At 39.4% G+C, this 17,185-nt stretch overlaps 1 protein-coding gene across 1 annotated transcript in view; it reads right to left on the minus strand.

Moving 5' to 3' along the window:
- Nucleotides 1–17,185, minus strand: part of TRPC6 (transient receptor potential cation channel subfamily C member 6) — a gene marked incomplete at both ends in the record, with an annotated part of 99,218 nt that overhangs the window by 33,893 nt on the left and 48,140 nt on the right. The window lies entirely within an intron of this gene.

Below are 17,185 nucleotides of genomic sequence, written 5' to 3' on the forward strand. Positions count from 1 at the left end.
CACTACACATCCCTGGAATCAGTTACATTTCCTTTCAACAAGAAGAAAAAGCCCTGGTCAATCAGCATTTAAGAGGACACTTTTTTTCCTTATCTCATCCTCTGAAACTTTTGCACAACTTTTAGTGAAGCCAGGTTTTGCTTCCTGTCACACAGGTAGAATAACAATTATAAAGGTAATGTTTATTCTCAGGTTTACACAGAAACCTCTGTCTGCTTTTCCAGCAGTCTTCTATCCCAACTTATTACCATTTGGTATCCCACACATCCCTCTAATACATACGATCAATTCACGAGAAAAGTGCTTCCTATTTTAATCTGTAAAAGAAGAAAGCATTGTAACATTTTTACAAGCCAAGATTTCGCTTTCTGATTACAAGGATATTTGCAACAGAAAATATTCAGGTACGTTTGAGAATTGCTGCAAAAGCAATCTACATTTTCTCTGGATGAATACACTACTTTCTGGCACCTTTGCTAGACCTAGAAGATATTTTGATACTTCACTGGAACAACTGGGTATCAAAAAAAAAAAAAAAACCAAAAACCCAACCCATCCAAACCTCCAGATCTCAAGTTTGTTGTTTAAATACCTGGAGAATAGTGATGACATGCAATGACTGCCTCAGTCCAGAGACAGACAGTATCAACAGCACAAGCTGGTGAGAATAACCCAGTTCAGCTGGTAGGAGGAGTCCCAGTGACTCCACATGAGCCTGGATACCCTCAGGTGGCCCTTCTGAAAGCCACCATCCCCTTGGGATGCCATTCACCCAAAACTCTACTTTGGTGCTAAGTCACAGCTCAGAGAGAAGACAAGTCACAATATGAAAGGAGTCAGCAGCAGTAGGATGAGGGACAAGGGATTGCACAGGACAGCAGGGCACATGAGCACAAAAATACTCCAAATTCCCTTCTGCCTCAGAAAAGCAGGCAGGCTGACTTCACTTGCTCATATTATTCTTACCCCCATCAATCCCTCAGCAACTATCTAACATATTTTGGATGTGTTTTCTCCTTTTCGCCCTGCTGATGTTCTCCTGGCATTCTGAATTGAATGCTCAGTCATAAATTGAATCTGCACAAGATAAAAGAATATCGACTACACTGTACAGCATCTGTTACTTCCCATCTCCACCATCCTTTTCATTATTGCAGTTCATAACCTTGATAACCTATTTATTCCTCCACTCAGTGGCTTGCCAACAAATCCTGCCAATTCTTGCCTCATGATAGATCTGAAATGATTTCCATTCTTCTCTTTCTCCTTCTGAAACCCTCATCCGTTTATCACCTATTAATTACTTATTTAATTATGCAAATATACAGTGAACCATATCAAAGCTAATTTTGATGACGAACACTATAAAATATGCTACATTCTCTTTAGTAAGGAGAAAATATAATCCATGACTCTTATTTCAGTCAACTAAGATCCCAAGCTTCAATAGGAATTAAATTGCAAATAATTTTCTTTCCTACAATTACTCTGCTAAACTACACAATATTCACTACAACTTGCATCTTTTTTTCTCTTTGAATGGCAGCTTAATTATTCTTTACATACACAAACTCAAATGCACTTCACTATTTTCAGTATTTGCTACAAAATAAAAACAACTAGTAATATTTTATTCATTAAGTATTTACAAATGAATATGAATTTAAGTCTTTAAGTAAAAAAATTAGTCCTTTGTAACTCCAAATGTCTTCACAAACAGTAACATTACAAGGTATTATTTCTTCTAGATTGTTTATATTTAGCTTCAGTATAAATTTCCTTTTTGCCTCTTGCTTTCTTAGCTCTGGAGATACAGTCCTCGGCAGCACTGGAAATGCTTCAAAGCCTTAAATCTACCAGGATAACTTATCAGAGGTATGGCATGTAGAAGCAAACAAAACTAACAACTCTCGTGCTGTTTAGCACACAGTACTAACACACTACAAGGGCACGTTTACTGCCTTGGTTTGGATTATGTCATTTCATTATACGGAATAAAGCTGGATCCCACCCCCTACTACTCTTCAGATCTCCAGAAGGACTGTCTCAGTTACCATGGGTCAAGGCGTATGACAGCGCATGGGTATATGCAAGCATCTCTACGTGAATATGCTATATGGCTGGTTGAAATTTTTCCACAAGTATTTTCACACATTTTAAAAGCAAAGAATATTTTTATTTGTTGAAAAGGCAGCCTTTGGAGACATTCCATAAAAAACATGAAATTTGAAAGTGCAAAAAGCTTACTGGCATTGGCAACAATATTGATGCCAAAACCTGAAATTCACTGAAGAGAAGCCAGCCTTTTGTTAAACCTACATGTGTCCACCTGGAAATGTGTGTGCTAAATTGAAACAGGGACAAAATGGTAGAAAGGGGAGATCACAGCAGGAGGAGCAGACACCAGACTCCCCAGTTTTGAAAGTTATATCTTAAAGGACAGTAATGTGGTTCCAAAAAGTTTCTTCAAGGATAGAATATCAGAGTGTATTGGTGCCACTCAGCCATGAGACAGGAGAGAGAAGGAAGTTAAAGACAAGGGGGGCAGGGGGGGAGGGAATGAGAAAAAAAAAGAATGTAAAGAGAAATTTTAAAACCTGCTGATTTTCAAGATATGTGGACTGGATAACTCTTAAGAGATGACCACAGCAAGACCACAGGGACACAAGGTCCTTAACTTCCACAGAAGAGTTAGTTCTCTAAACCCAAAGCACTTCAATACCCCAATAAAGTTAATCCTATAGTCCATGGTTTTGAGCTACATGTTTCTTGAGGTGTACAGCTTCCTGGCAAAAAGGCTCAAAATTTTAAGAAAACAAGTTTAGTTCATTCTGATTCATTCAGCAATGTCTTTGAATATCCACATTGTGCATCACTTGGGAAACAAAGTACATTTTTACAGTGAAATGAACCAGAGATAAAGTAAAATCAAATTCACACTGTAGTTACACGTTTTGTACTTGTACGCTTAACAAATTTTATTATACATGGTTTGGCTTTACAGTTTAACTGATAAAAATTCAAGTTCCTCTAATATAAAAGAACACGTTTATGAAAAATGGATACAAAACCTTTGACTGTGGTGTTTTTAAGACTCTCTATATATGATGTCACAGGAGTTTGATGAATTGTGAATTGCTACTCTTTCTTAGGAGATATTTAGAAAAACAAGTTTACCTGGGTTGGATAGCTATCACTAAGATATATAAATTGTTTTTTAATTATTCTTCTGCCCTTCTAGTGAATAAACCTGTTGTTTCTCTGATGCACACTGCTTTGCACTTTTTCTATTCTATCGTTAAGGGTATAAATGCAAGAAACTAGTAAAGTCATCATAGGAAGAAGCCTTAAACAAGCAGGAACAACAAAGCATATTTTGGACAAAAAAAAAGAGCATCTGCAGATAAAATATAGGTAAGAAAGGTAACATTTAAAATGATTACTTCAAGAAAGAAATACTTCTGAGGTGTTTTTTTTTCAATTTAGAAAATGACAACAATCTTACAAGAGTCAACATATATATACAGGAAAATATGGGATAAATGTAAAGAGCACACAGCTTTTTTTAACTTCCACAGTTCATAGGATTGTGTTTATTATCAATAAAAAAGGTTACTTTGAATTTATACATAGAACTAAATTCTGCCCCACTGGCATTTAAATAGTCGTGTTGTTTGAAAGAAGAGGAAATGGTTGTCTGCTAATGATTTTGAAAAACTATTTCCTACAATATATTAAATAATTAACCCAATTATTGTATGTAGTAGCTACATGTAGATATAACTGTTCTCCCATCATTTAGATTGCCTTGATATTGTGTAGCTAACCTCTTATTTGACTTACATTTGAATTGTGTTGCATTTTCTTTAGTTCTTTCACAGTAGAAGCTATAATGCCATTAGCCAGGGCTAATCAAGTTTGGGTAGCAAAAGGTGAAAACATCCACTCTGTCTGGGAAGGCACCGTGCGATTTAGCTCTTGAATTGAATAAAATGTTACAATCAGATTTTTTTCAGAGTATCAGTTGCTCAGTTTCTCTTTCTTTTTTTTTTTAATGTCAAATGTAAGCCCCACTACAACAACAAAATGCAAGTTCTATTATTCAAACAAATGGTTCTTTTCTTCAGTGTTTGCAATGGAGAACTCCAACTGAAAGCAACAGTAGGACACGTCACGTAACTTTGAGTTCCCAGGCCAATTAATGAAATTATATCCTGATCAGTTCTGAAGCTATGCAGTATTAAGCCCCCTCCATAGTTCTTTGCTCAATAAAAGCCAATATAGTTGTTAATATTTTCCCAGTGTAAGTTTTGCAGCTGACTCAACTTGTAGCAGAAGCAGGCAATGAGAAAAGTAACCAGTGTCTGTCATGTACTGATCTTTAATTTGCTTCTTAGGTTTAGCAAAGAGAAGGCTTTTAAAGCTTATAATTAACACAACCATATGTCAACACATCAGCTGCTACAAGTGTCTTTGTATATCTACTAACTCACTTGCAATTTCCCTCTCCATGGTCTCTTCAGACTTTAAGATCTGATGACCATCTTCCAACAAAATTCACTGCAGTATCTTGACACGTGGAAATCTCCAGAGCATCCACACTCCCTCTACCTATTTCACCCGATTCGTTATAAAGACCCAAACCATCATTTTAAGAAATATTGATTTGCTCCAACTTGTATCATGAGTCTATTCCCTTCAGTCCTTATTCCATCTGTTTCTCTCTGATTCCTTCCATATATGCTGCAACTGTGTACATGAAAATTCCTCCTGCTAGGATCTAATATCCAAAATGCCATGCTGTATCTCTTTCCATAGCATGGGACATGTTCACAAAGACTTTTAATTTCATGAGGTTAATATCTCCAGCTCCTACAGTCAGTAAAGGCAGACACCATGAGACCAGGATTCAGAGCAAGAACTCCATCTCTTTGTAGATTAAATACTGTATGTAGCATGGTTAGCATCATTAATGCCACATTAGCTGTGTTATGTTTATGTTAGCCTAAGATAAATAGCCTAAATTCCCCACATCAGCTCAACTCTTAGAAACATTGGAATTAAATGTAGCAAAGAGCGTGAAGTTCAGCAAAAAATGTCTTCTGAAAGTACATGAGAACCAAAAGGAAGAGTAAAGAAATTGGACATAGGTAAGACTGTGTACTCAATATTTTATTGTCCTCAGTTTTCACCAGTGAAGTCCATCTCCAGACCTCAAAGGTCCTCAGCAGTGAAGCATTACCTACATTTAAGAAGGCTGACCTGGGCTATAGTTAAGCCAACTGGACACACCATACTGAAACCCTGCATCCACGGGTACAGAGGAAGAAGGTAGATGTCATTGCAAGGCTACTCTGTATCACCTTTTAAAGTGGAGAGAGGGAGATTTTTTACTCATAGGAAACAGTTTCCTGTTCTGAATAAACTAATCACTGAACTGCGGCAGCACAACAATCTGAAGTGCAGGAAACACCCTATTGAGCAGCACGCTGGCAAGTTCTGTATCTATCTTCAACTGCTTCTTTCTTCATGATCTGTATAGCAATCATTTACTGCTAAACATCATTTAAATAATTTATACTGAAGATTGCTTGAGCAGATGATAAATTCAGCCCATAAAACACCATATTTTTGCAAAACTCCTTCAAAAAAATTAAAAATGTATCCAGTGTAGATTCAGATCTTATTTAAACTAAGGGACAATAAAAATATCATTGATTTAAAACACATACCTTCATGTGCCCTGAAAAACTAAACCAGGACGAAATTATTTTCCTAGCATTGGATCCTTATACAGGGAAACAAACTCTTCAACAGGATCACAGCCATTATTTTTTCCTGGGATGTTAACAACTTCAGTTAACCAGATAAAAACTGCAGTTCATTAAACACTTTCAGTTTTTCAAATAACAGAAACAGATGATATTTCTATTCCAGCAATACATTCAGTATGATTTAGCAAAACAAAGAGTAATCATGGCTAGTGAAGCACACTTAGAATCAGCTTGTTTGTCCAGTAGCACTTCCTCTTTCCTTGCTTGGATTTAGAAGAAAATCATTGCTTAAATTACAGATTACATACATTCCATATATTGCCTAGACAGTAGCTCATTTTCTGGAGTAGAACTTAATACAGAATGAAATAGAAGATTTTTGCACTGTTTGCTGGACCGCAGCACGTCTGATGCAGAGCTCGAGAATCTCAGTCTAATCCATTTTCTCTGCATCGATATATTCTGTATGTATGAAATAAATTTCCTGTTTTGCCCATTTGCAATTACAGTTAATTAAAGTTAAGGGTCTGTAATTAAAACTGGTTCTTGCAGCACAAGACTACAAATACATTTAATTGTAACAGTGAAAGCAAATTGTTCTACTTTATTATTTCTGCTTAATTGGATACCCACAGTCAATATGAACTCAGTAGGTTTTTAAGAGGAGTATAAGATACTTGATTGCTTCCAGGAGTAGGGAAAGGAATTCAATGATCTAGAATAGCATGTTCAGTCCTGCTATGTTCTGATGTTCTTACACGTATTTCACCACTATTAAAGTCTTCTCAGTCCATTTTTTATCACAAAGATGCCCAAGTTAGGATCTATTGTCACAGATTCTGGCCACATAAATCTTAAATCCACTTGAAACCTCAACTTTCCCAGCCTACCGAATTCCTGTTGGTTGCAGTAGATTATTGATGCACTTTGAGAGAAACGCGGTCTAAATGACCGTACTTACTGCTACTTATTACTTCAGAGCCAGCATGACCAAGCCTGGAATACCATCAACTTTTTGGATACCATATGACAGGAAGGAGGTCTACAAAATAAGAAATTAAATGCAAGAGAGCAGCAGTCTTCCCACAGTCTTTACCATGTTTTTAAGCATAATAATGTTGATTTTGTCAATTATATAGGGTGGTATTCCACTCATCTCAACTTCTACCATAAGAACCACAGGACTGCAGTATAAATTAGTCATACTCTGAAGATCAAGGTCTGACAATTTTCCTGTTTATCCTTAATATTAATTTTAGGACAGCATCAATTTTCACCTACATTTTGCATTGCTTAAAAAAAAAGAAAAAAAAAGAATTCTAGCTGATCAGGTGAGATTAAGGCCTCCTTTAATGTATATAATTTAGTAGGAACATAGACCACAGAAGGATAATGGAGTCCCTTACAAGTACAGACACCACCTCAAATGACTCCCATTAGAATATCAGGCTCTGTCTTAAAGGAAATTACTGTCTTGCTGGAATTTTATTTTCTTTCACTAATCCCACTGAAAGACTAGCCCAGAATTTGATTGTTCTAGAAGTTAGAACCGTTAATTTTCAGACTAAATTTAATAATGGCCAATTTTTATATATTTGTGTTTGTTTAAGAACCAGAATTGCATTTCAAATTAAGCAGCACTTTCCCCTGACAATGGTTACCTGCAAAACACAAACACAGAGCAATCATATCCCCTCTCAACTTCATTATGCCGAGCTAAATCAAGCTCATCTCATTTCCTGCTATGTCCATGCAGTTAAATTTGCCACAGAAGAACCCCCCACTTTGAGTACACCATCCTGACCTACACAGCAATTCCACATGTCAGTGTTTGCAGTAAAATGATAAGCAATCATTTTGTGTTAAACTCGACATCTTTGGCTATTTATCTCCTGCATTTACATCCAGGAAATCATTTAGACATGACGGATTCCTCTGTGAGCCAGAGATAAGTCTTCTGCCTTCTCTGATTTTTCCTTCATCAAGTGTCAGACAGTAAGTGTCTGACTTATGAAGTGGAAGAACTGCATGATAGAACCAATTATGACCCTCAAGTTTTGCCATGTTGTGGAGCTTGGAAAGGTCAGGAGTGGGAATGAATTGTCAGCATCCACAGCGTTAGAGCGGAAAGTCAAAAGAATTTTTTGGAGAGTCTGCAACAGCTGCTAAGAGGCTGAACGAGCTTGCTAGTGACAGGATAACCTCCTCCTTTTCCCTTTACGCATGTAAAAGGGTTTATTATCATCTAAGCTCACCGTGTAAAAGTACTCTGTTAACTCATTTAAACTGAGGTTTGGATTACCTTCAAGAATTTATTACCTCTGGAAGAGGACTATACAATTTCTTAGGAAATTAGAACATACAAATTCACAAAATCTGATTATGCTTCTGTCTTCAGGACCATGCTTCAGTAAGAGACACCACACTCGAGCCCCTTGCTTGTGTAAATTAATTCAAAACCAGATATAATGCCTGCAGTTCTCTCAAACAGAATATAAACATGTACTCATATACAGTTCTAGCAATGCAAGCCTAAGGGCTGGAAGCATGGCAGGGAAAAAGGGGGCTGAGACTAATGGCAGCATCTTAAAGAAAAATATTTTGGTCCTAGAGATAATCTCAGAACAAAGTAAATGGAGAAAGTAGAGTTATGTTGCCACATTGAATTAATCACAAGTGACTCAAACTCCTGAAGTTCAAGAATTTTGAAACCTGGCCAATTACTAAGCATGACAATAGCATCCACTGCTTGCTGAAACTCAAGTAACTGGCTGAAACAATTGTTGAAACCATTAGTAGTCACCTCTGAATCACTTCTGTGGGTGAGCTTCTAGAAAACTCAAAAGGCCACAGAACATTATTTTTAATCTAAATAAGACTGAAGGAAGATAGACAATGCACAAAGCAGCGTGTAAAAGAAAGGGAATCATTTGTCCCTGTTCAAGTCTGGGATTGGTAAGCAACCTGTAGACCCAAAGTTCCTAAAATTTGGTGGTGAGAAAATATTTCAGAGAAAGGATTATCTGGATGTTCTATTCTTCTAACCTTCTTTACCATATACCTATATTAAAAATATAACAACATACATATTATATAAAATATTTGATAATTTGCTATATATATGTTATTAAATTATATACTAACAAATATATAACACATAGTAGCATTTTAAAAAATAAATAGAATCAGAATGCTTTGGGTTGAAAGGGATCTCAAAGATCATCAAGTTCCAACCCCCTGCCATGGGCAGGGACACCCTCACCAGACCAGACTGCTCAAAGTCCCATCCACCCTGGCCTGGAACATTGCCAGGGAGGGGGCATCCACCACCCTTGGCAACTTGTTCCAGTGCATCACCACCCTCATAGTGAAGAATCTTTTCCTAATATCCAATCTAAATCTAACCCCTTCCAATTTAAAACCATTCCCCCTCATCCTATCACTACATGCCCTACTGAAAACTCCTTTCCCAGCTTTCTTGTAGGTCCCTTCAGGTACTGGAAGGCTGCTGTAAGGTGCCCCTGGAGCCTTCTGTTCTCCAGGCTAAAAACCACCAACTCTTGCAGCCTGTCCTCACAAAACACATGCTCCAGTCCCTCTAGTCATCTTCGTGGCCCTCCTCTGTACTTATGTTGGGGATTCCAGAACTGGACATAGTACTCCAGGTGAGGTCTCACCAGAGCAGAGTAGATGGGCAGAATCACTTCCCTTGACCTGCTGGCCACAGATCTTTTGGTGCAGCCCAGGATACAGCTGGCCTTCTGGGCTGTGAGCACTCATTGTCAGCTTGTATCGAACTTCTCTTCCACCAACACCCTTAAGTCCTTCTTTGCAGGGCTAGTGTCTAGCACATCATCTTCTAGTCTGTACTGATGATGAGGCTTGCCCCAACGCAGGTGCAGGACCCTGCACTTGTCCTTGTTGAACCTCATGAGGTTCACATTGGTCCACTTCTCCAGCTTCTCCAGGTCCCTTTGGATGACATCCCATCCTTCCAGCATGTCAACTGCACCACTCAGCTTGGTGTCATCTGCAAACTTGCTGTGGGTGCACTCAACCTCATCATCAATGTCATTGATGAAGATATTAAATAGCATCGGTCTCGGTATGGACCCCTGAAAGACACCACTTGCCACAGATCTCCATCTGGACATAGAGCCATTGATGACTACTCTCTTGATGTGACCATCCAACCAATTCCTTATACACCAAACAGTCCACTCATCAAGTCCATACCTCTCCAGTTTAATGAGGAGGATGTTGTGGGGATTGTGTCAAAAGCTTTACAGAAATCCATACAGATTACATCCATCACCCTTCCTGTGTCCACTAATGCAGTCACCCCATCATAGAAAGTCACCTGGTTATTCAAGCAGGACCTGCCCCTGGTGAAGCCATGCTGACTGCCTCGAATCACCTCCCTGTCCTCCATGTGCCTCAGCACAGCTTCTAGGAGGATCTGTTCCATGATGACAGAGGTGAGACTGACTGCAGGGTCTTTCTTCCTACCCTTCTTAAAAATGGGCACAATGTTCCCTTTCTTCCTGTCACCAGGGACTTTCCATGACTGGCATGACTTTTCATATATGATGGTGAGTGGCTTATATACTTAATCCAATCAGAGATAAGATGTGAGCTTAGACACATGCTCTGAACCTCTATGCAATGCCATGCTACAGGAGAGAAAATGAGCCTGTAGAAAGAAGATTAGATTAAAATACTAAATGGAAAGACAGTGAACAACTGGAAAGAAGTATCTGGAAAAAACCTGTGCTCTCCATTACCAGAGACCTTGACAAACAAGCTGATATAAACATGTAGTAGGAATGGTATGGCAGCTTAACCTTGGCTGAACACCAGGTGCCCACCAAGCTGCTCTATCACTCACCCCCTCAGCAGCACAGGGATGGGAGAAAAATAATCAAAGAATCACAGAATGGTTTCAGTTGGAAAAGACCTACAAGATCATCGAGTCCAACCACCTATTCAGCCCTACTATGTCCAACACAGACCATGTCACCAAGTACAACATCTACTCTTCTTTTAAACACCTCCAGGGGTGGTGACTCAACCACCTCCCTGGGCAGCCTGTTCCAGTATCTGACCACCCTTTCAGTAAATAATTTTTTCCTAATATCTAACCTAAACTTCCCCTGATGCAACTTCAGACCATTTCCCCTTGTCCTGTCACTAGCTAGCAGGGAGAAGAGACCGATCCCCAACTCACTACAACCACCTTTTAGGTAGCTGTAGGGAGCAATGACATCTCCCCTCAGTCTCCTTTTCTCCAGACTAAACAACTCCCACACTTCATAAGATTTATCTTCTAAAAATAATTTTTCCATCTAAATAGGGTGGGAAAAACAATCCAAAAGCTGTGGGTCAAGATAAAGGCAGTTTCATACAGCCAAAGCAAAAAGCCACACATGGAAGCAAAGCAAAAGCACAAGATTATTGCTTCTTATCAGTAGGCAGTGTCCAGCCACTTCCCAGGAAGCAGGACTTCAGTATGAGTAGCTCCAGAAGACAAATGTAAAAAAAACCCAAATGTCCACCACTTCCTCCCCTTATCTCTCAGCTTTTATCACTGAGCAGACATCACATGGTGTGGAAAATCCCACTGGTCAGTTGGGTTCAGCTGTCCTGGCTGTGTCCCCTCCCATGATCTTTCCCACCCCCAGCCTACTGCTCAGGGGGGACATTGGAGAGAAAATTGAAGGTATGCCAAGTGCTGAGTGTTGATAAAGGCCCATTTCACAGGACTGGATAGTTGAGTCAGGGAGCAGGTTATTACCATCTACTGGTCTGAGCTCAGCCCGGCATGCCTGGCAGCGCTTGCGTCAGAGAGACATTTATCTTTTCTATGCAGCACGATCACAGAATTACAGAATCATAGGGGTTGGAAAGGACCTCAAGAGATCGAGTCCAACCCCCCTGCCAAAGCAGGTTCCCTAGAACAGGTCACACAGGTAGGCGTCCAGACAGGTTTTGACTATCTCTGAAGAAGGGCAACCCTCCTGGGCAGCCTGTCCCAGTGGTCAGTCACCCTCACTGTGAAGAAGTTCTTCTGCTCCTTGTCCTGCCCCCACAGAGCATTGAAAAGAGGCTGGCTATTTCTCCCTGTGTCCCACACTTAAGATATTTATAAACATTGATCAGATCCCCTCTTAGTCTTCTTCTCTCAAGGCTGAACTGCCTCAGTTCATTCAGCCTTTCCTCATAGGGGAGATGCCCCAGTCCTTTATTCATCTTTGTAGCCCTTCTCTGGACTCTCCAGGAGATCCCTGACTTTTTTATACCAGGGAGCCCTGAACTGGGCACAATGCTCCAGGTGGGGCCTGACCAGGGCAGAGTAGAAGGAGAGGACCACCTCCTTTGACCTGCTGGCCACGGTCCTCCTGATGCACTCCAGGATCCCATTGGCTCTCTTAGCCACCAGGGCACACTGCTGGCTCATGGCCAACCTGTCATCAACCAGGACCCCCAGGTCCTTCTCCGCAGAGGTCCTCTCCAGCAGGTCATCCCCCAGCCTGTACTGATAAAAGTGGTTATTCTTCCCAGGTGCAAGACTCTACACTTGCTTTTATTAAGCCTCATCTGGTTTCTCACTACCCAGCTCTCCAGCCTGTCCAGGTCTCACTGAACGGCAGCACAATACTCCTGTGTGATGACTTTTCTTGCTGGTGTTTTCTAACTGGAATGATTTTTGATCATTTTTTGATCTGTTTAATGATAGGGAAAAGTCTCTTAGTAACATCCACTTCAGTATAAAGGCTCACAGTTCCTCTATTCCTCTTACATCTTTATGTGCTAAAACATAGAGCTGAAGCGCTGTCAATAACAAGACAAAAACAGCTGTGGCCATTTACAATAAAATTTCCAAATGATCAATGACTGCATTAGAAGTGAGAAAAACCCATAACAAACTTCCCCTAAGTATTTCATTTTGCAGCACTTGAAAGGTACAAGTAAGAGTATTTCTACTGGAGTTTTTATCAGAAGATGCACATCTAACACCAAGCATGAAACATGTTATCTTTAAGACTGTTATTTGACATTATGGTTGAAACTGATGCATCTTCTGGGACTGCCCTGGAGGCACTTCTGAGACCTGAACTGTCGTAGCATCTTGTTTCCGTACTGCTGAGAAGTCTTTTCCCTAAGATGATTTATTATGTTGTGAAAATGCTTTTCATAGAAGCAGATAAAACCACTTTTATTTTAGAGAGCATTTCCCCATCCACAGCTTGGTGAAAAGTTCACATCTGTTGATATGAACGTGGAAGGGTAGTGGTCCACAAACATTTTCTTCAGGGAATAGCAAAGGATTTTTCTCCCTCCCCAAGAAAGCAGTTCAGTGACCATTTAACAGCTGATGGAGGGAAAGCACACAATCACTTCCCAGGCTCCTCATTTCACTTGCATTCTCCCTAGTTTCTACCCTGCTCTTTCACTCCAGCAATAAAACTGGTGGCTTGTTATTGATGTTGCAGCTGCCCAACACTGAAACAGGAATGACAAGTAAATAGAAAAGTTTAGGGAAATGATAAGGTAAACAGTGTCTAGAGAAAAATGTTCCAAAGTGGAAAGGCAACTTGGAAAACTGTAACTGAGTCTGCTTAAAAGAGATTTATCAGAAACCACAAATAAAAGGTTGGGAGAATTCTCATTGCTTGAAGCTTTTAAGCAGAGAAAGAGGATTTAAATTATTTCCTAAGAATAAAAAAGGAGAGCAGAGACAGCGCTCTACTAGCCCAGCACCTACTACACACCATGCTTGCAAGGCAAAGAAAACAGAGCTGATTAAAACAGCATAGGATGGTAAGGCGGGACAGATGACATGAAGAAATGGCTTGAGACTGTTTAGTATGAAGCAGCAAAAGATAGATATCTAACTTTGTCATCATTTTCCTGTAAGGATTAACAATCTTCAACTTTAGATAGCTTCTATGGAACTAGGTTTTGTAGGTCTGAAGACCTTGTTGTACCTGAGCACAAGCATAATTTCATGCTGGTTGCTGAAAATTTTTGACAACAAGCCTTAAACATAAGCTCTGAAGTCTAATTTTAGGGGCATTACTGAAAACTCAAATTGCCATTTTCCAGACCTTGCTCTGAACGGTGTCTAGCCATGTCTGCAAAACTACTTCCTTTGTATTTATAGCATAACTGCTAAAATGCCTTTCCTCAAATGAAAAAAAAAATCCTGAATGCATTCAGCCTTTAAAACATACTGTAATGTAAGTGTAATTGCCTAGTTTCACAGACTATTTGATCAATTTGCTACTCTGAAGTTGTTTAAAGCCAGGGAACATTTTTTTCTCGACTGTTTCCTGCAGTGGGTGGCAAAGAATACTGGTATGTGCCCACCAGAGGGAACTCCTTACTAAGCCTGGCACTTGGTAATGCCAGCATTCCCCTCTATACCCAACTTGTCAATAAAAAAGTTACAGCTCCACATTCCTTACATGTTTCCCTGGATGTACCTTTGGTGACTGCTCCCTAATTTTGTTACATCCTCTACCCCTCTGGAGACAGAGCGTCCGAAGTTTATTTGCTTCAGCAGCATTAAAACAAAGATCGATGTGTCTTAACAATTCAAATCAAAGGTAGCATTTTAGCTACCAGACTGGGAAAAAAAAAGTAAAGTTACAAGCAAATGAAATACAAAGTATGACTTCAGCATAAATTTAACAGCCGGCTACTTTGCTAATACATGTTTCTTATACGGAACACCTAAAGTACAACACAACCTTCATTACCACATCTTTATAGATATATCCCACTTCCAATACATTCCAAAGGCCATGCTAAATTCTGTTTCTATTCCTACAATTTTATGCATAGCCATTTTGAGATTAAGTACATCATTCTGCAGTGCTGGAGGTACCGATATGCACTTGGAATTGGGGCTTAAACTATTTGCACAGGTCTATCTGAGCTTGCGTGTTTTGCAAGCCTGAGCACCCGGTGCTTTGTTCCATTCTCAGTTTCCAGGAAGTGTCTAAATGATGTTTCTTTTGGAGGTTCCTTCTGTTAGTGCTGCAAACTATTTCCCCTTTCAGAAATTCAGTCTTCTGGTCGAGTGCTTGCTGTCCAGTTCAAGGGCTGCCTTTTGCAGATCTATTAATACTGTAGAGTTTATGTGCTGTGCCTGCTGTGCTCACAATCTCTGGTGAGTTACTGGCTTTCCTTACTCACCTCATTACGAGATCATTATCAGTAGTCCCTGTCATCACAAAGACTACTGCAGACAACAATTGCTAGGTGACTGGCTGCCTCAAGCAAGCTTCTCCTTTCCATTAGCACTGGTGTTTCTGTGTTAATAAGATACTTCAGCTAGCAATCTAAAAATTCAAGGTCTGACTTTACCTGAGATGGCAATTCAGGATCCATATGTTTGCCTAGGTAGAAGCCCACTGAAAAGGTCTAATTCATTTTAGATCCACCACTGAAACTTCCATAACTATCCTAATGTCACTTTGTTCTAATATTAATTTTTATTACTATCCTAAGACTGTTCTCCATGATTTATAGACTAAATCACTAAAGCTAACAGCACATGTCTTTTAATATGAAGCTAAAACTTTGTCCAGTTAGAACAATCACAATCAATATAATGACTGGACCACAAGCACAGCTGGCTGTCTATGACAAACATGCCTCCATAAACAGAATGTTATTACATCAGTAATGAAGTAGCAGATGTCAACAAGATAGCCGTTGTTATCTTCTCAGAGTTCCTTAAGAACAAAGTGAAAAGAAGTTAAAATAAAAGCAAAACCCACTTCTCATATAGATCTCTGGAATGTTATGCTACCTTGTAGTATGTGCTTTAGTGCTGTGTTCCACTGGTTATAAATAAAAACACTTAAAATAGCACGTGGATACTTGTACCAATGCTAAAACTGGATACAAACAAAGCAAACTTCTATTATATACAAGCAACTTGATCCTGGTACTCCCCTGTTGGAAACTCCAAGATTCTTAAAGAGAAATTGTCTTTCAAACTGTATGTTACAGACATGGTTCAGTGTTTCATCTCTCCAAGTCAAATGTGATGACACAAAAAGTTGATCCCATAGAGGGGCAAATACAATATCTTTTAGCTTCAAAAGGATTAAAACTGGTCCCTATTCAACTAAACAGGATAATTTCTATACTGTCATAATTTATATGGTGCAGCAGTTTTGCTAACTGCTTAGCAAATTAGGTCAGGATGTTGTTTCATGTGCATTCTTGCAGAAACACTCCCGCACCATGCCATTTGTTATTCTGACATAAATACTGGGGCACCTCCAGATTGACCTCAATCAAGGAGCTTATTATCTAAATGAAAATGAACATTTCTGGAAATAACAAACACATTTAAAAATGCTTACTCTAAGCTGAGCTTCTCAACAGATACAAACACATGTTCTGGCCTATGGTAGAAGGCAACATGAGGACAAGAATCAGTAGCAGGGATTGAGGAGAGAGGGAGACTGGATTCTTATAGAGACAGTGGTTGTTAAAAGTCACCTAGAATTGCATGGAAATCCACAGACTAACAGTACTTCACAAACATCTTACAGTAATAGTGGTCTATGTCACTATGTCCTTGTGCTCTCCCCTCTGTCCTGCTTTGCTTCACATTACATTCATATTGTGAGCTTTATTAGGCACACCAACAGGCTGTAATGCAAAACATACTGTTTTTTCTTCAGTCAACTTTTTGTATTCACTCATGAAGTGAATAAATAGATGGTCCAGAAGAAAAGTGAAAAGCAGAATAGATAATGTAACTTCATGTGGACTTTCTTTGTCAAGCTCTGTGTTGTGATTGCCCACATCACAACCACCTAAACAGAACCTGGGAATATTATTCATATTTAAATCAGTAATAGTGGTCCTTCAGCTGCACTGCATTAAACCTGAAAACAGCTACATCTCTAGTTTTAATTAACAGTAAACAGAAAACAGGTTGAAACCTATGGATCCAGAAGGGCCAGGATATTTTCTGAGCATGAAATGCTTTACTATCTGCTCACTGTCTACAGTTCACAAATGCAGACACTTGTGGCCCTCTTATCTGATTCCCTGCCCCCAGGACAGCTCATGCAGGGCTTTCTTGCTTAAATCTCTCAGTCATCATAAGGCCACTACAGATCTTTTGCTACTGACAAACCAAGAAAATGGTTAGGATTCTAGAAAGAGCAAAGGCCCTTTGACACACATATACACACACCTTCCCTCTAGAGAGCATACACCAATGAACTGACAGAACATGGTTAAAACTATCTATCTGGCAACGCAACATTGTAATTCTATAGCGTGTATTTTCCTTCTGTCATGACTTTGATTTTGACCACACATAGGCATGTTTTTAAATAGCACTTGGAGGGAGAGCTGATGACTTATACTGCTTGTTC

The sequence above is a fragment of the Gallinula chloropus genome (genome assembly GCF_964237585.1).
Source record: "Gallinula chloropus genome assembly, chromosome: 1".
In the NCBI taxonomy this organism is placed as follows: Eukaryota; Metazoa; Chordata; class Aves; order Gruiformes; family Rallidae; genus Gallinula; species Gallinula chloropus.